At 44.5% G+C, this 20,651-nt stretch overlaps 1 protein-coding gene across 4 annotated transcripts in view; it reads right to left on the bottom strand.

Annotated features, from left to right (window-relative positions):
• Window positions 1-20,651, bottom strand: part of LOC138822707 (ubiquitin-like modifier-activating enzyme ATG7) — a 179,198-nt gene that overhangs the window by 79,331 nt on the left and 79,216 nt on the right. The gene's annotated exons all lie outside the window — the stretch shown is intronic.

Raw genomic sequence — 20,651 nt, 5'->3', positions numbered from 1 at the left:
AAGAAGCTCAGGACAGTGTCCAGCCCCTGAGTTCAAGGGCTGGCACAAAAAAAAAAAAAAAAAAAAAAAAAAAAAAAAAAAAAAAAAAAAAAAAAACCACCCTAAAAATTAAAATAAAATAGGGAACTACTAACGCAATCTGGGTTAGTATTTATCATCTTTCTCTCCTGAGAAAAAATAACAATGTCATCTTCTAGTTCAGCTGCCAATTTTCCCCAAACTAAGTTTTCATACAAATTCACTGAAAATTACAGAAGAATTGCTATTACCTGCACTTTTACTTCTCCCAAATGATTGAATAGGTGAGGGACAGTGCCAGTGGCAGGAAAAGTCCCTGAGACTCTTATCTCCAATTAACCACCAAAAAGCCAGAAGTGGAGCTATAGCCCAAGTGGTAGAGCACTAGCCTTGAGCACAAAAGCTCAAGGACAGCACACAGGCCCCGAGTTCAAACCCTAGGACCAACACACACACACACACACACACACACACACACACACAAAAACACACACACACACACACACACACACACACACACACACACACACACACACACACACACACACACACACACGAGAAAGGCAAAGACAAAGTGATTTGTTACAAATATACTAGCTACAAACTAGTTACAAACATACTAGCTAATCAAAAATACTTTAAAAAATATTTTTTTTTCTTTTTTTGGGTCCGGTCATGGGGCCTGAACTTTGGGCCTGAGCCCTGTCCCTCAGCTCTTCAGCTCAAGGCTAGCACTCTACCACTTGAGCCACAGCACCACTTCCAGCTTTTTTCTTTTTGCTTATGTGGTGCTGAGGAATCGAACCCAGGGCCTCAGGCATGCAAGGCAAGCGTTCTACCACTGAGCCATCTTCCCAGCCCTTAAAAATAATTTTTAAAGGAAAAATAAATGTCAACAGGCACATCATAAGCAAGGACATCCAAAGGGCCAATAAACATGAAAATGCGCTCCATGTCACAAGTGATCAGAGAGAAAAAGACTAAAACTATAGTGAAATACCACCATGTACCTACAAAAAGGCTAAAATTAAAGCCAGCAAATACCAAGTACTGACAAGGATGCAGTTTTTATGGGGGTTCTAGTTTAGAAGTAGAACATTTATATCCTTATGATCCAGCCACCCCACCCCTAGGTATACATCCACAAAACATGTGCACAAATGCACATCAAAAAACACAAGCACGTGTCCCTGGCAGCACTAGTCATAAGAGCCTGAAACTGCCATCCATAAGTCCCTGAATAAGTGAGCGGTGGTACAGTTGTGCAATGAAACAGTATAGCCATGAGAACTACAACTACATTCATCAAACAACAATACACATCCCGTCATGGTAGAACCCCGGAGTGGTTGTCTGTGGGGAGACTGTGACTAGAAAGGGCCCTCGGGACGGCCCTGGAGGGAGCAGTATATGTTGGCTCCAAAAGGTCTACTTTTGGAGAATGCATCCAGTGCAACAGTTAAGACTTGTGCAGGGTTTTGTTTACATGTAGATAAGAGGCCGGTAGCCCCGGGAAGAAAACAGGAAGAGGACAGGAAGGTGCTCTCAGCAGCAAGAACACCTGACAGCCATTTGTGGGTAGTTCACAACTACTCCTGCAGAAAGGAGCCAAGGAGCCCAAAGCCTCAGTCCTCCCCCAACACAGAAGAAACAGAAATGAATGTTTAAAAAAAAGACAGCAGACATTGAAGACAAACTCAAGGAGTCAGTGACAGAGGGCCAGACAGATGAGAAAGCAATCAGTACTGCAAGGCGGTAGGCTGACTGGGCATGGGAAAACAATGGGACAGCCCAATGACGAGGCCAATAAAGGCCTCTAATAAGTAACAGAACCCCTTGGTAATGGGGAGATGACTTACAAAGCAGCCTGTTATCACAGAAAGAATGGGGATGAAATGTAGATGATGTTTTCAAAGTGATAAGCACTGTGTATTTAATCATCACTTTTTTCTGAGTTAGCCCTCAGCCTGGCAGTAGTTGCTTTCTCCTGTGTTCCAGGAGAAGAGAAGAGACAGGTTTTGAAAACTGAACACAATTTTAACAAAAGCTGGAATAATTCCAGACGTGATATTTTGTTGGACTTTAGTTAAACTTTCAGAACTTAAGTCCATGTTTATACAGATAATTTTTATGATTCTACAAATCTGACAGTGGAAAAACTACCAGCAAGGATAGAAGAAAGGCCTTCCTCTCAGTCAGGGTCTGCAGAAAGGTTAATGCTGAAACATTATTAATAGCCCTGGCTGCAAAAGAATGGAAAACTCAATCCTCTAGGGCAAATTGAACCAGGCAAGGGGTTCCAGCATTCTCTTTAAGTGCCACGAAGCTAATCTGTGTCACCAGAATAAGCAGCTTATAAAAGGTATGAGGATTTTTTCCCCTTATAAAAAGTTTAATCTTCTCAAAGGGGGAAAATGTGTTTGAAACTATCCAAGAGTGAAAAAAAAATAAAGGAAAAAAGAGAAGATAGTGTTACAATGCATTTGAGCAGTAACCTGATAGTAATCTACATAAAATAGGCCACACCTCTTTTTTGGTGAAGGTATTGAGAGTTTTTTAAACTCGGTTTTATTGTTCACAGCTGGTGTTCTACTACTTAAACCTCATCTCTAGTCCTGTTTTATTTTTTGCAAAATATAATAAATTTTTTATTTCTTCTCTCTCAGAACCAACAAGACCACTAATAGAAACTTTAAAAATTGTAATTAGAAGGGAAATACAATATGAATATCATTAAATTAGTATAAGTTAAACTAAACAAACTTTATCACATGAGCAGTGGGCTATGTGTAGAATTATTTTTTAAAAATATTTTTATTATCTTTAAGTGGTTGTACAAAGAAGTCCTGTTTTTTTTAATAGCTGTTTTGGAGATGGAGTCTCAAAGACTTTTCTGCCTGGGCTGGCCATGAACCAGGCAAATGACAGCCTCTGTGCACCCAGGCATGGTCCCCAACTGTGTGTGTGTGTGTGTGTGTGTGTGTGTGTGTGTGTGTGTGTGTGTGTGTGTGTGTGTGTGTGTGTGTGTGTGTGTGTGTGTGTGTGTGTGTGTGTGTGTGTGTGTGTGTGTGTGTGTGTGTGTGTGTGTGTGTGTGTGTGTGTGTGTGTGTGTGTGTGTGCGCGCGCCAACTGTGTGTGTGTATCCACACACACTCAGGCATGGTCCCTAACTCTGTGTGTGTGTGTGTGTGTACCAGGCGATGGTTCCCAACTGTGTGTGTGTATCCACACACACCAAGAATATGTGAATATGTGCTGTCTGCCCAGAGGTCACCTGGCTCATGGTGGCTGGGGATTTTGTAGAGCAGTGGGCAGGCAGGAAGAGGGCATGCCAGCCTCTGCTGGGCAACTTTCTTAGGGAGGTACCGTTCCTTTTTTCAGTCCCCCCCCCTTTTTTTTGGTTGGTCATGGGCTTGAACTCAGCCTAGGTGCTGTCCCTGAGCTTTTCTGCTCAAAGTTAGTGTTCTACCATTTCAGCCAGAGCTCCACTTTCAGTTTTCTGGTGGTTAATTGGAAATGAGACAGTCATGGACTTGTATGTGCTCTCTGAACCTCGATACTCAGATCTCGGCATCCTGAGTAGCTAGGGTTACAGGCATGAACCACCAGCTTCCGGCTGTCGGTCATCTTTTTAAACCAAATCATGAAAACCAAAGATGTTGTCTGAAGACACATGTTGGAGAATCCCAAGACTTAAAAAACAAAACAAAACAAAACAAAAAACCCTTCGAGCCAGGTGCCGATGGCTCACGCCTGTAATCCTAGCTACTCAGGAGGCTGAGATCTGAGGATCACAGTTCAAAGCCAGCCCAGGCAGGAAAGTAGTGAGACTTTTATTCCCAATAAGCCATCAGAAAACTGGAAGTGGTGCTGTGGCTCAAGTGGTAGAGTGCTTGCCTTGAGCCGAAGAGCTGAGGGACAGCACCCAAGCCCAGTGTTCAAGCTCCACCACCGACCAAAAATTTAAAAAAACACAACCAAAACTTACTACCTCATTTATCTTTTTTTTTTTTTTTCCTTAAAAATGTGAATGTAACAAAGGCTAGCTCTCTAACTCCATGCACAACGCAGGGCAGGCACCTGAGTATAAGCAGTGTCCCTGGAGGGCTTCAGAGTTGCTGACTGATCAGTTAGATCCAGACTGGGATCTGAGCTTGGTGATTCCGGCGAGTTTCCCGATGACAGTGATGCTGGCCCTCGACCACGTGGTAAGAATGTCTCCTGCATCTACACAGGGGCACAGGCCCTGACACTCATCCACAAAGAAGCACACACGTTTTTTTACTATGCACTTTCAAAACCATCTTTAAGTTGAACATAGTGGTGCACATGTGTAATCCCAACTATTGGAGTGCTGGGGTAAAAGAGGCAGGAGGATTGTGGGTTTGAAGCCAACGCTGGCAGAAGTTAGGGAGACCCTCTCTCAAACACAAAAACATGAAACAAAAGGGCTTGTGAGTCTAGCAGTAAGGGCTTGCCTAGCATGCCCGACTCGTCTTTAGTTGTTGCCCTAAAAGACATGACTGTGTGTGATACCAAAGGTTGCTGGGCCGTTTGATTTAATCCCTTCGACACATTATTCATGGTAAGAAGGCCTTCATTCCTTCTTCCCTGCAGCCAGGTTTCCTTAAGAACATGACATGAAGTGGCTCAGCCTTCCTACTTTTTTGTGTCTTTTCTACTTTCTCTATCATGAAGATTCTTTATAATGGAAAAGCACAGGAAATCTTGAAGGAAAAGTATCATACCCCATTTCCTTACACCTTTTCAGTTTCTCTCTATTCTTCTGATCCAGAAGTCAAACAATCCAAATAAAGGCAGCCAATCACAAAATATCCCCAGAAAACTAGGAAAAGCAAAGCAGAGCAGGCAAAGACAAAAGTTCTGTTTGAATCTGAAGCCGACAACAGGCTAGGAGCAGCACTTATCAATAACTCTCCTCTTGGGGATGACAGCATGGTACTGGGTTTTGAATTTAGGGCCTTGTACTTGCTAAACAGACTGTATGCTTTAGCCACAGCCCAACCCTATGTTGCTTTTAATAAACATAAGCATCTTCTTGCCTCTTCAAAAAAAAGAAAAAAGAAAGAACACGACATGACTTACAATGTGAATTTGGGTTCAGTGCATTTCATTTTGGAATCGAGAGTTATATAAGCACTTATCTGGCACAGAGGTTCTATTGATAAGATTGCATTATTTGTACAGTATTCTCTCTTTTCCCTCTGCATGGCTGTTAAGGGCATTGTCATAAATTGACAGCTGGAATAGTCTACAGTACTTTTGGTCTGATTCATGCACAACTTTGGAAGAGGTTTTAAAAAAATGGATCTAACACTTAAAAATAATTTTCACATTAAAATTCAGCTATTTAACTACTCCTAAAGTACAAACAAAAATCATTAGATTTAGCAACATCATTCCCAATTTCCTACATAGCAACCCATCATCCCAAGGTGGCCCTTTGCTGCCCTGGAAGAGAACTTAGCTGTGGTTGGCTCCAGTCCCTATTCGCTTCCTGTTATCTTCAAGCCAGTCGCCCTGCTTACACCATGTACTTGTTGGGCTGGTTGCTACAGCCTGTGTACGTGGGTGCTCAGATTAAGAGGAAGAGTTTGAATTTCAAAAAGCTACATATGCTGGTTTAAGCTAAGAATGTGGTCTGGTAGCTGAAGTTATTGAAAACATGTACTCTGTGTTCAGTCTCTGACGGCCCAAGGCTGACGGGTAGAATGATCTATCTGCGGGCCAGTCCTACTTGGGAAGTTCTGCATCAAGAGCCTTTAGGCTGGGGTGAGACTTCTCAGAAAGATCATCAGATTGTGACCCCCCCCCCGCCCCATGCCCGGTCTTGCAAAAAGAGTAGCCGGAGATGGGCCCTGCTGCCCACACCTGGGTGCCCAATTCCTACTTCTTCCTGCAGCCTTCTCTGCTGTGACATAACAGAAAAGTCAAATAAGACAGAGAATGAACAGCCGTGGGTTCTGCTGTCACACCCCGTCTGGCCCCCCTCGGAGACCACTGGCTGGGTAGATCTCCATGTCCTGGCTGCCCTTTAGAATTTTCGGTCCCCCTCACAGTGGCGCCTACTTTTGCATATTCTTAAGGACCAGAGTTATAAATGTATTCTTTCCTATCTGCTGCTTAAAAATGCAATAGTGAGCCGGGCGCCGGTGGCTCACACCTGTCATCCTAGCTACTCAGGAGGTTGAGATCTGAGGATCTCGGTTCAATGCCAGCCCCAGCAAGGAAAGTCCATGAGACTCTTACCCGCAATGAACCACCAGAAAACTGGAAGTGGTGCTATGGCTCAGTGGTAGATCACTTGCCCTGAGCTGAAGAGCTCAGGGATGGCACCCAGGCCCAGAGTTCAAGCCCCCCTTCCCCACCCCCTCCCCCCCCAAAAAAGCAATAGTGCCTGCTGGAGATGCATGCTGGTCTGTGCTTCCGTGCTCCTCATTTAGTCTCACTAGAGACTCATCAAGCCTGCAAGTCCCTCCGCCCCTGGCCCCGCCTCCCGCTCTTTACAGTGCCAGGGATGGAACCAGGACCTCGAGTACATTAGACAAGCATCCCACAACTGGGCCACTCCCCACTCCTACACATGGCTTTCCAACAATGATATTTTGGTTTTATTAATTGTTCCACTCTTCTAGTAATTTCTATACATACGCTCACGTTTGTACCTTTTGTAGGGCCTTTTCTATTTCTGGAGATAAACGTTTGTCCACTAATTCTGGGCCTTTTAAAATGGGTACACAGCTAAAGATGACGGGGCTGGCCTTGAGCTTGCAAGCCTCCTGCCTCAGCCTCACCACATCTGGCTCTCAGCACACGGTGTTCTCCTCAAAGATCTCACTGCGGTCACAGGCACTGCGTGGAACCGTCTAATGCCAAGTAAGCCTTAAGGTTTCTGGGCCACAGATACGAAATGGCTGCAGCCAACACGAGGTCAGGTGAGTTCAAATTCACCCTGACTCCCACTTGGAGCTCTCCCTGAAATGGAGAATGGTTCAGCACGTCTGACAGCAGTCTGACTTTAACTCTGATTCTCCTCTCCTCCTCCTTGAAAAGCACCCAGGGCTGCTCGGTCTCAGCTTCCTTTTTCAGATAAGGGAATGTCCATCCATGTTCACGTTTTCTTCAGTATGTCACCTCAGGATTCCTAGTAATTAGCTATTCTTTGATGTTAAGGTACTTGGAAACAAGTCATCTAATTTCTTTCTCTTCTTCATCCCCCCAGGACAGGCACTTAAAACTCGGGGCCTTGCACTCAGCTGATGGTCTGTCACTGCCATTTTGTTGGTTAATTGGAGATAGGAATCTTGCAGACTTTTCTGCCCAGACTATCTCTGAACCATGATCCTCCAGATCTCTGCCTCCTCAGTAGCTAGGATTTTGGGTGTGAGGCACCTAGCTTTCTATCTACTTTAAGTGACTTCAGTAAGAGAACCAGTTAAGGTAGAACTGTTCTAGAATGCTGTCATGTGTTACCTCCCTAGGACACGGCCCTCCTTGTCAATAATTGGGGAAGAAGCTCTACGGCATTCTTTGAATAAGAGTAACAGCTCTTCCTGGTAGTGACTTACTCTTAAAATTCTGAGAAACTACAGAGGGTAGAGGTTCAAGTTTTATCCTTGTAATTTATTCACCATTACCCTAGACAAAGATTTATCTGGAGAATTGGGTGGGGAAATACAACACTTCTATGCATATTAGAATATGAAGAAATGCAAAGGAGTTTGAAAACGCCTACAAAACTATGGAAACCCATAGCTCTTGTCCCTCCTTTTCTCAGCTGACACTGGATGACTGGCAATACCAAAGCCCAACATTCTGTTGCGTCCCGCTGTTATATTAGCTGTCGCTGCTATATGATCTATTATTTATTTTTAAATACTTCACCATACACAGTGTGAATAGACATCATACACGCATAGGCTCCCCTCTTTCTCCTGAGGTTGCTAATATCTGAGACACTCTAAGCAGGAATGGAGTCTCTAAGTTTCGCCCCTACAAGCATAACAACGACAGCCATCCAAATCGACACCAGTAAGTAAATTATTTTTTTCTGGTGAAAACACTGGGCATGAAGATACCTGTATGTGCCTAGAAATGAGCCTCGCACAGACACACGCCTACAGGAAATCTATCAAACCAGAAAACAACATGCTGCAGTACGTAGCACCCTCGACCTACAGCGCTGGTCCTACACCAGTGGCTCCAACTAAAGCTAGCTATGTCCTGAAATGAAATGATTTCTATGGTCAGTTTCCACTGAAGTTTTGTTTGCTTGCTCTTTGTGGTAGTGGGTTTGAACTTGGGGCCTTGTGCTTGCTGGGCAGGCACTCTGGCTTCCGAGCCACACCTCCAGCCCCTTTTTTGTGCTGGAGATTTCTGAGATAAGGTCTTGCTTCCTGCTCAGAAACATGCCTATTTGAGGCTTCCTGTCACAGCAGGACAACGGGCAGGCCCCACAGCATCCAGCTCTCAGCTGAGACATGCTCTCATGAACTCTCCTGCCCAGCCTGACCTCAAACGTCCACCCTTCCAATCTCAGCCTCCCCAGTAGCTAGGATTATAAGCATGACTATTCATGCTTAGCTGCTACTGAATTTCTGATGTGAGATACATACCAAGAGTCAAGAGTTGGGCTTTTCCTAGTTGGTAAGAACGTGTTGAATAACTGATGCCCGCTTGGTAGTACATGTTTGTATGTATGGCAACATTTGGTCTTAGATTTGACTTCACTGTTACAGGCTGCTGGGCAGCATGACACGTCTCACCCTGGAAGCTCCCAATTTCTACCAAACCAACGGGCGCTGCCGGGAGCTGCAGCACTGGGCTGATTCACATTGCAACGACTGTGCTGCATTAAACTATCCAAACAAAGCCTGGGACCTAGCCTTGAAGCAGGAAGAGCATGATTCTGAGCAAGCAGACACACACACTTGCCATCCTGGGCCTTCCAAAAAAAAGGCTGTTTCTCTTCAGCAGGGAAACCACAGGAAGCTGCAGAGACAGTCTTGGGGTGTGGGCTCTGCTGGGGCTGGGAGCCTGCCAACAATGCCATCGGTCTGTTTCTTAGCCCCTGCAATGCAATGACACACAAACTGTTTTTAAAAAGTTATCTTCCCAAGCTGGGCGCCAGTGGCTCATGCCTGTAATCCTAGCTACTCAGGAGGCTCTGATCTGATGATTGTGGTTCAAAGCCAGCATGGGCAGGAAAGTCTGTGAAACTCTTATCTCCAATAAGCCACCAGAAAACCGAAGGTAGTATTGTGGCTCAAGTGGTATAGCACTAGCCTTGAGTTCCAGAGCTGAAGGACAGCACTCAGACCCAGAGTTTAAGTCCAAAGACCGACCAAAAAAAAAAAAAGAAGATCTTCCCCAAGCCCCTGGCTTTTGTATTCTACTCATAATTCTGTCATCTAATCCATACTACATTCACAAGACTGGAAAGCTAGAGGCAGCTGTCCTTGTGCTCAAGCCCAGTACAAGTCACAGTGGATGCATTGCTCAAGACTCTTTTTTTTTTCTTTAGTACTTAAGCTGAGAATTGACCAAAATGAAAGCATGAACGCCTGTCCTGAACAGTTTTTGGAGCAAAAGCCTTTAAACTCTCCCCCCCATGAGAAACCTGCTCTGGTGTAAGAAGCCCATGTGGTTTTCCCATGATAGCGTGAAAACTGAGAGAGGAAAAAATTTTTCTGTACATCAAGGACCCCCTTTCAAAGGAGAAGTCCTCTAGAACAGCCTGAAGGAGCCAGCCAGTCAATCCATGAAGATGCTCAAAATTGAAAATGCACTCCCCGCTACCCCACAATGCAGAAAATGACACAGTCACACCACTGTACAGCTGGTAAAAGACTGGAGGTGGGGGTCCAGGACTTTGTGCTCTGTGCCCTGTCCTGACCACATGACAGACAGGGATGGGGTGCTCTGTGGCTGGCCACTTCACTGGAACTTGGGAAGAGATACCTGGGCAGCATCCATTCAATGCTCCCAAGCCTAGAAGCAAGTCCTTCCTGCTCACACGGCGCCAGCCCCACCCCACTGAAAGTTAGACGGAGGCTGGAGAAAGGCTTCCAAGAAGCCGTGCGGGGTGGGAACCGGGACAGAGGCCCTGGCAGCAGCCCAGGTGCTCCGCCACCCTGGCCTCTTCTCTCCGTGCCGTGAAGAGCACCAAGAGCTTCAGAAGTCAATCAGCATCTCCTGAGGTTCCAGCTTACGTCAAGCGGCCCTGGTGCTGGTCGCAGACACCTGCACAGGTACTTAGCACTCCGGAGAACAGCAGGTTCACTTTCTCCCCTATACATACTCTGAGGAACAGCAAAAGGACACTGCACTCTGGTTAATAATTAAGCACTCAGATGAACCGACTGCCTGGAAAGAAATAGGAAGAAAAGGAAAAGACAAAGACTCTAAGAACAGCAATAGTGTTTGCTTGCCTCTGGTTAGGTCCTTCCACACAGGAATTGCTCCTCCTCTTCTTGATACCCTCCCCTTTGGGAGTCTCTAAAGATGGAAAGTGTTGCATGCTTCAGTCCACATGAAAGCACTAATGGCTGCCACACCGGTGCTTCTCCAAAGGCCACTGAAAAGGCCTTTGATGTCATACCTGAGGCCACCAAAGCTCAGAAAGCTGACCAACTCCCCCGAGTCCACCGCGGGGGATTCCTCTTGCTGCACTCGCAATGAGGGTCCCTCAGAACTTTCCGGAAAAGTTCTGGTACTTTTAAGATCCCTAAATCCATGGGGCTCAAGTCTTGAACTCAGAGCCTTGTTCACTCAGCTTCCTGGCTCATAGATGGTGCTTCACCACTCAAGCCATGCCTCCAGACCAGCTTTGTGCTGGCTAACTGGAGATGAGAGTCTTGAGTGCTTTTTGCCCACTTCTCCAGGCCTCGACCTCCTGGGTAGGTAGGATTATAGATGGGAGGCACGGGGGCACCTGCTCTCAGAATCACGTGCAATACCTAGTACGAGGTAAATGCTGTGTTGTCAGCTATCCTACCTCATCACAGAGGAAAGAGCGAGGGCAAGCGTCTGCCGTGTTCAGTACAGATGCAGCTTTCAGTTTCTGGCTGGCTGCAACGGTGCTGCAGCTCCTGTGGGGGGGCTCTGGCGGCTCACAGTGTGTGTTGGCTGTGGCTCAGATGAGTGCCCTGTGGGGCCCTTCTATTGCTCTCACTCGCAACCTTCGGTCATTTTAAGCCTTGAAGCTTATTTTGTTATTTACTTATTTATTTTGCAAACTCTCCTTCTCTTTACTCACTAGATAGTTTCAAATTATTTTAAAAAAACAAACCCAACCCTACCCTCCAAGGTCAAGAACGCACCCCTGAGCAGGCTAGCTAGGAAGAATACAGGACGGGTGCAGAAACGCTTTCCAAGGAGAACGTGTGCACAGTCTGCGGCTGGCACAGCCAGCTGACACAGGCGCTCAGCCTCCCCTGGTGCGCTCCCCCAGGCCCGTCTCAGACCGCAGGCCTCTTTCAGGGTTGGTGTGTGACAGGATGGTGTGGGTCTCGCTTTCCATGCGTGTGTTCAGTGTGTACTGGAATAGATGCACTCAGTAATGGAAAGCAGACATTGTGAAAGGAAACTCTTCTGGGGGTCAGGAGACCCACATGCATTTGTTTTTTTTTTTTTTTTTACAGAGGTCACTCTACTAGCAAGTCCGTCCGCTTGCTCACCTATTTTCTTACTCTGCTTACAATACCACTGAAATCAATCTTTTCCATCAGTCAGGTCAAAGTAAACTGAGGATGGAAATTGACTTTTACAGAGGTTTTATTTAAGCAATGCATAAATGCTCTTTTTTAAGCAAGATTCACACTAAATTCAAGGTCCTTGTTTGAGGAGCGGGGTGACTGTCCCTCGCCTCTGTTGTCACTTCTAGTATTCCCTGTCAAGGTATGTCATGAATGAGCTGACATGAAAGAAAAAGGAAAGCCAGATACTACTTGGGAGGCTGAGATCCAGAGGATCTCGATGTGAGGTTGGCTCAGGGAAAAAGTTGTCTAGACCTCTTGTCAACCAATTGCTGGATATAAGTTCTAACACAAGGTAGTGTGACAACTAGTCACACTCTCCCAAGGAATCTTCTCAGGAGTATGAATAGCTGGTATAGCGGTGCTACCTTTCTTAGGATGCTACCACGTGTCCACCTGTGTACCCCACGCCACCAGAATGGTTTTCAGGATGCTACCCAAGTTTTCCTGTACTCCATGCTATCCAATGTCTGCCTGTGTACTCCCAGGACAGTTCTGGTAATTTGCTATATTTGAAACTAGGAAAGGCCAGATACTGTAGAATCTCTTATTATTGTCTTATAGAATAGTACATAAACAAGTCACAAGGATGCTAACTTCAGGAAGTATATTCGCAAATGGCTCTATCACATCTTCTATGTGAAAAAGTGAGATGGAGACATTTAAAAAAAAAAGCAAGCAAGCCCCTTCACTGCCAGAATGAATCCCCAAAACATCTGTCCTGCTTCAATGTACTCTGGAAACCAATGAAAACCAATAGGATACTAAAAGCTACCAAGAGCCTCAGTGGAATCACTGTTCAGAAGGTGGCAATGCAGCAACTCACTGCAAGCAGAGGTGTGGCTCTGGTAGAGCACTAGCTTTAAGCAAAAAAGCTAGGGGAGAATGCTCTGGCCCTGAGTTCAAGACTCAGTACTGGCGCCAAGTAAATGAATGAATAAAGACAAATTGTACTCCATACATATAGACAGGCATCTGCTAGGATGGCTAGCATCCCAGATTGTGAGCTCCTGGGGACACTGGCTAGTTTTGTTTTGTCTCCTTTTGTGCTGTTCCTTAATCTTTCTCACCATTCCCAACATATTTAATTGGTTCATACCGTTCGCCAGGAACTAGCCACCCCTTTGAATCTAGCTGCATTTCTTGGGTAAAGAGGATCAAATAACCTCACACACCTGTATTTATAAATGTAGTACCTTTACTATCTCATCCAGTATGGATCATTTAAATATTTATCTGAATTACTATGACAGTAAAATAAACATGTCAAATTTCAATTTGTATTGAGAAGGGTGAGGATGCAGCTCAAGTGGCAGAGTGCTTGCCTAGTAAGCATGTTGAAAACACTCCACGCAAAGTGTTATCCACATGTACACACACAGAGCTTCTCAACTGAGAACAGGGCACTAGTGTGCATCTGTTGTCCTACATATGGATGGAAGCAGGTAAGGCCCGGGTACACCTGGGTGGGAAGCGAGGTCCTAGCTTAAAAATAACCAGCAAAAGAAACAGAGCTGGTGTCATACCCTCAGTGTGAAGATGCCTGTCTACCAAGCACAAGGACCTAAGTTCAACTCCCTCCTGCCCCCACATACTCACACCTAATCCTTTCAGAGGACCTTTCATCACAGTGATCGAGATCTATTAGCATTATCCCCACCTCTGGTCCTCAACTCCACCCAGACCTGAGCTCCTCCCTGCCTTAGAGTTCCTTTCACATAGCTGACCGCTCCTCTCTTCCCCAGAGATCTACCAGCACATACCACTTGCCCCTGAGCTACCCACCCGGATGGGGGCAGATGCCATATTGCTCCTTCTCCAGGGAGATGTACGGCCTCTCTAATAAACCTTATAATAATCTTTCTTCTGTGCCTGCCTGCCTCCGCGTGGTGCCCTGGAATGGTCGTGATGGATCCTAACAAGATCTATGACTCAAAAATTCTATATGTCAAGATGGTGGAGGCTAGAAGTGAAACAAATTAGTTCCAAACAAAAGGATACATAGTAAAAGGAGCCCTTTAAGGGGGAAAAGTGTGTTCCCACCAGCTGCTGGTCTGTTTGTGATGGCAGGTGACATGGAAGGAGGTTGCAGGCCCAGCACTACCGGCTGATCAGGTGGTCTGGAGGACCACAGGCAGCACAATTACACTTCTCTGTAATCACACAAAAGGCTTAAGTAGCACTTGCCAAAAGGACAGGGAAACAGGCTTCCTAAAGCCAAAGCTCCACATCCCGATTCTGTCCCTCTTGCTGCACTGACTGTGGACAGACAGTGAGCCCCAAAGAGGCTCCATGCACCCCAAGAGATGTAATATGATCATAGGGGTCTTTGTTTTCTTCTTGCTTGCAGTGCAACACCAGTCCCAGGAGTGGGCAAAGGCCTTGGTACTTGGCCACAGGGAACTGGATAGAACTGGATATACGTCAGCCATTGCAATTTCCCTGGGAAACAGAAAATATTTTCCCCACTCTGCGGATGAGGAAATTGAAGCAAAGGGAGAAATGTCCAAGGTTTTCAATGAGGTGAAGAGCCAAGAGCTTGGAGGTTAGGGCTTGTAGCTGAACACTGTTCCCTGGCTCTGGCAGGATATTCCATCTCCTTCTGGGAACAGAGCAGCTCTGGAGACTGGAGAAACACTAGTTGCTAAGGACAAGATGTGGGATACAGTTTACACCACACAGCCGTACATATGGAATCCATCACACATGTTAAAATAGAAGGCTTGAGGCCTCACGGGGTAAATGAGATAGAATAGAGAACCTGGGGGTGGGGGAAGGTTACTCATCATTTTCCAAACCAGAGATTTATGTCCCTTTTGGAAAGAAGAAGAAAAATCTGGCTGCAACCCAATTTTGAGTAACATTTGCCACTGAGAAGCTGTATGCAAAGATTCCTGGCACAAGCATTGCAGTCCTTCCGATTGGGCGCTGGCTGGTCCTTGTAAATGACTGAGATTTAAAACCTATCAAATCTGAGAAGTAGGGAGTTCCCTCAATGCAGCACCACAGATCCCCCTACCTGAGCTCATCTCAAACTTCAAGTGGGAATGTGCAAGAAGGGGATTTTCTGTGTGTATTATGTACATGCGGGTTTTCTGAAAAGTCAAGGGTAGAGAATGCAGTCAGCAGTGAGCTGAGTGGTCAGGATGATGGTCTTCCTTAAATGTATTTGCTTATTTCTCTGCTGTTTAAGTGGATTGCCAGGCTGGGAGATGTGACTCAGTGGTAGAGTGTGGAGTGCCAAACACACACACACACACACTCAAACACAAACATACACACTCACACATATAAGACATAAGCAAATAATACCTTTTAAGACTGCTTGTGAAATAAAAATAATAGAAACAAAGGAAAAAAAAACTACTAAAAGTGTCAATAATGGGCCAGAATTCATCTCTTCCAGCTGACTCACTGAGCAAAGGAAGATGTGGAGGCAGGCAGAGGCAGAAGCATCATGCTTGAGGTCACTCATGGGCCAGAGAGGACAGAGCCAGGCCCCAGAGGTCCCCATGTCCTCCCTTCCAGCACCTGCTGCAGCTGCTGGAGTCCTTTCTCCCCTAAGCTCCACTAGGTGAGAAAGTTAGATATGGAACTGTAAAATTCAAAACAGCAGCCTCCAGTATTAGACAAAGTCCACGAGATTTCAACTTGAGAACAGCCAAAATGAAAATGGCTCTGACCACAATAACTGGGTATCTCTGTGAAGTTACAGCTGCTGTACTCAACAGCTTCATGCGCATGCCGGCTGTGTTTTCTCTTCCATAGGTCTCTAACAATTCTTACTTGCCCTTTAAACCCAATCCAGAAGTCACCCTCTGCACAGCCCCTGCTGGTCTACCCTACTGACAAAACTACGAATCACTAGGGTGCACACAGGGGATGCACCTTATCTATAAGGTCATTGCTGATTGTGATGTCAGTCTTAAACTATATAGCATATATCAGACAATGCTTATTTTTGATCATGGTTAGTTAGGTGTTACTGTAACAAAATACCTAAGATAATCAACTTCTAAGGCGCAATGGCTTATGTTGGCTCCAGGTTTTGGAGGTTTCAGTTCATGGGCAGTTGGTCTCATAGTAGCTGTGTTAGGCAGTATATCACAGAGCAATGAGGGGCAGAGAAAACTCTCAGTTCATGCCAGAAGGAAAAAAGAAAAAAAAGCAAGAGGAAGAGCCAGGGCCACAAGTCCCTTAAAGGCACATCCTCAGTGATCTGACTTCCTCTCTCTAGGCTCCACCTCTTAAAGGTCTCACCATCTAGTGATAGCATCAGGCTGGAGACCAAGCCTTTAATACAAGGCCCTTTAAGGGAACATTCCAGGTCTAAACTATGGCAATCATCCTTACATCACTGGCATATAGCGGAGACTCAAATATCAGTTAAGTAAATGAATGCTTGTATAAGACCCTTCCAAATCTAGGACATCTGTAGTACTCTTGGGTGAAAGGTTATTTTGGGATGGCACTTCTAAAACAAAGTTTAAATAGCCAAGTTTAATTTGGTATTTTTATGTTTCTTTACCTCCCTAGGAAATATGATAAAAGAAAGGTGGGATTATATAGCATTATAGATAAACAGGCAGGCTGGCTTTGATACAGGCAGAAAGGAAATACAAAGTACCAAGTGACGGTATAGCTGGTGTTGATTGTGCCACCCCTCCCTTTCTCCAGCACTACTCTGGATGCCCATGCCCAGATGTACACAGAAAGCCACTCACACACAAGTCATTCTCAGAAGTTTACCCGTAACTCACCAACAATTATGTCTCAGTCAGCACCAGAATGAGGCTATCATTTGCACTGTTAATCACTAATTAAAATCTGAAGATCAGATTTTTGGATACCACTTGCTACATCTGTGCAGTGGGCAGGTCCTAGATGGGAAGCAAACCAAGTTTGAGGGCTGTTTCATCTTCATAGGTGGTTTCTACACTATCACAACCCTGCTCCTGACTCTAGAGGTACCAAAAAAGTCCCTGATCAGCTTGCAGGTCTCAAAAGCACAGCTACTGTTGCATGAAGCACTAGGAAAACGCCTCGCTTTATTCCTTATTGCAAAAGAGCGGTCATGATATGTGTGGCATGTTCCACCTCCCCTAGGACTTGACTGGAAAGGGGAACAAGGGAAGATTCTGGATCCATGACAGTGTTCTTCTCCATCTTGATGGGAGGAGTATGGGTTACACAGGAGTACGCATTTGTCAAAACTTACACAACTCTTTTAAGATAACAACGCTGCACTGTGAAGGAATTTTAGCTAGAAAAAAAGAACCATACATTGAAGCCTATTTATGAGGTACATTTTTTTGTAAAGGCAGAAACTAGCAAGTATGAAACCACTCTGGATTCTAGACTTGAGGATAATGGAGCCAGGCTTCCCCCTGCTGAGAAAGGTAGTTTGGAAGGTGGGAAGGCGGAAGTTACCATCACCAAAAGGGTAAATACAACATGTGCCTTCTAACAGGAGGATTTGGCAGTCTTTCTTTGGCATTTTGCCAAAAAGTCAAAATAACTTGAATTTGAAAAGCCAGAAATAACTTGAATCTAATCACAAGAAAATGGCAGGCAAGTCCAAACTGAGGGAAACTACAGAAAGAACAAGCTATGTGTCAAAAGGTCACAGTTAAGAAAGACAAAGGAAGGTAAATATCTTTTCCAGATGCCCAAGAGACAGGGTAACTAAACCCAGTGCTTCATCCTGAACCGGACACTGCCCTAGAAAGGAAAAGCAAACAAACCTACAAAGAACATTAATGGTGCAAATAACATCTGAAATACAGACTGCTGATTAGATAATAATATTGTGCAAACATTAAATTGCCTTAACTTAATAAGCATATTGTATGTTAGGGAAGAAACCCTCTTTGTTCCTAGGAAATTTACATTGAAGCATTCAGTTAAAATAGAACACAATGTCTTCAATTTACTCTTGAAAATCCATGAGCAAACAGAAAGGGTGGGAGGGGAGTAAAAGGAGGAGGCAGGAAGGGAGAACACAGACCAATGGAAACTATCACAAAGTGTTTAGTAATATTTGTGCAACCTTTCTGTAAGTTTAAGATTTTACCAACTAAAATAAAGTTGCTAAAAAAGATTGCCTCCCCCCCTCCAAAAAAAAAAAGACCACTACTAATGAAACTTAGCACATTCCAAGGCCTTTCAGGAATACTGGGTTCAAAATGACATTCTTTACTCTGGCAGAAAGTTCACAACCCTAGTTGGATCTAGATTCCTTTTCTACAAGTGAAAAACAATGCATAAAACCTGTGTCAGGTCATCTTAGCTACTCAGGAGGCTGAGATTTGGAGGATGGCAGTTTAAGATCAACCCTGGAGGAAAATGTCTGAGACTTCATCTCCAGCAAACAGCTGACCTGGAGGTGTGACCTAACTGTAGTATGCCAAGCAAGAAAGTAAATTCAAGTACAAGGTGCTGAGTTCAAACCCAGTATTCACCAAAACCCAAACCAAAACAACCAACATGTAAGCTTCGACTAGGCTTTTTCAAGTCTCAGTGATAGACACCATCATCTTAGGAAGTTTATGAGGTGATAAACAGAAACTGAAATAAAAGCCACTTTTATCACTCACCTCCCCCAGAGATTCTTCAATCATTTTTGTGTTTGTTTTTTTTTTTCTGTAAAATGGAATAATTCATATGGGTATGTGCCAAGTGAAGATGGAACAAAGTAGGACACGGCTTGTGGTAGAGGACTTGGCTTCTCCGCCACAGAAGCTGGCCTTGGTATTCTCCCTCACCTCGGTCAACAGGAGGTTTTCATGGTTTATTGGTATCATATTTTAGTGAACAAGGTATTACTACCCAACAGAGATTATCGCATCCCTTTACTCTTTTTAACTCTCTGTATTTATATGGCCTTTTGGTCCTAGGGGAAAAGCACAAATACTAAAATTCATCAAAGCAAAATTAATTTCATAAATGTCGAAGGAAAAACTTTGTAAAATCATTTTTTGTCCCAACGAATCTTTTGAAACAGAAACAACTAAGATACGATCCGGTATAAAAAGTATCACTCTGAACATGCCTTCAGAAAAAGTCACACGCAGAGAGGGGAATGTAATTGGATTTGTCATTTCAAAGTATTACTGTTAGGTTTGCAGATAATGGAGAATGACATGCTCCTTCGAGGGGAAAGAAGGTAGCCAAATAAGCAAAAGCTGGGTTTCTACTGTAAGGAAACACAGGCACCAAACGAAGCAACCTTTTCAGCACAAAGGAAATCTAATACCCAGACCACATGAAAAGTGATCGCCATGGGAACAGAGCAGCTGTTAAAACCCAAGTCAGCGTGTATCAAATGGCCTAGCATGCGTGTGCAAAGCAGGCCGCTTAGAGCAGCCACGAGAGAGGAAGTGATTCTGTGAAGAAACCAGTGGCATACCCATATTTACTTCAGTGCTTACAGTGAGTGTGAAAGGGTAAAGCCACTTTCTGAAGGAATGGGCTCCTCCCCTCCCCTGCTACCAGCTGGTATGCGGAGATTCTTTTATAAACAGTATCTTACCTGCTAATTTAATTAGAAATAGAACAAGAAAGAACGAGTGTGTGCATTTCACTTGGAGAACCCAATTATCTTCATTTCATTGACTTGCTGGACTGACATAAAGCTACAGCTACAGAAAATATGGCCCTGAACCAAATGATCTCAATTTGAAAATTAATACGGCCAAGTTATTTTTAGACCAATTAACTCAGTCATACAAGGAAAAAAAATACACTCCACTGAAGAGTACATAATCCTAAAACTTGGATTTCTGAGGATTGCACGTAGACATCGGCAAAGCCTGGAAGTGAGTGGAAATAGGATACCTCTTACACAAAGGAACACAGAGAGAAGGGGCTGCTGGGGAATTACCAGCAAATGATAAGCTTTAAATCTCAGCAAAACAACAAAACCGATTTAGTTTACTTTCAGAGCAGAAAAGAAACATTACTCTCAACTTCTGAGCACCTAGATTTAGCCCATGTGTCAACATGGTTTATCAAATTTGAGTTCAATTTTTTTACAGAAATTAATCAGGATTGCACCTCTCAGAAAATATGATCATGTCAAGTTTCCAACAGAAATCTGTCAACTCAATAATTTACTTCTACCAGCACTGCTGGATGAAGGCAACACAGCAGAGAAATCTGCTCATAGCAGAGGCTGCTGCTCTACACACAGGATCTCAACATTATTTTGCATAGTCTTTCAACAGGAAACCTTTCTCATCAGTTAAGAGGGTTGTTTTGTTGAGACAGGGTTTTACTATGTATCCCAGGCTGGCCTCGAACTTGTGAGCCTCTATAGGGCTGGGATTAGCAAACAGGAGTTTTAAAAGCTCAGGTTAAATCACTAGGCATTAGAAGGCTTAAAGGAACATCCAAAAGGAAATCAGCTGTCACATATAGTATACAAGTAAGAATAACTCAGACAGCATCTCAGAGCCTATTAAAACTGAGACGCCATCACTATAGTTAGAGATACTCAGCCGGTTCCCATTACTGTGGGACAGCACACAAGATCTATTTTTAGAGCTGCTGGAAAGATCAAAGGAGAAGGGGCCTTTTATTGGCTCCCTACCCAGACCCTAATCTCTGTTTACTTTTCCTTTGTCATTATGTAGATCTCCAAAAGACACCCTGGGCAGGACTACCCCAATTCCCCTCTTCCAGAACACTTAAAAACTGCTTGGTCTTCTAGGGTCTCGGAAGGGAGGGAAACCCTCTGGGGAGGAACAAAGTAAGACCAGTAACGTTCAAGTTTAAGCCCAAATTGCTACAACACAACCCTTGATACAGGACTAAAATACCATAAATCAAACCTTCTCAGTCTGGGTTCTTCGTGAC

This window comes from Dipodomys merriami, unplaced genomic scaffold (genome assembly GCF_024711535.1).
Source record: "Dipodomys merriami isolate MVZ:Mamm:240054 unplaced genomic scaffold, mDipMer1.0.p SCAF_114, whole genome shotgun sequence".
Taxonomy (NCBI): domain Eukaryota; kingdom Metazoa; phylum Chordata; class Mammalia; order Rodentia; family Heteromyidae; genus Dipodomys; species Dipodomys merriami.
Note: the sequence above shows the minus strand (reverse complement) of the source record. Positions and strands in the feature narration are given on the sequence as shown.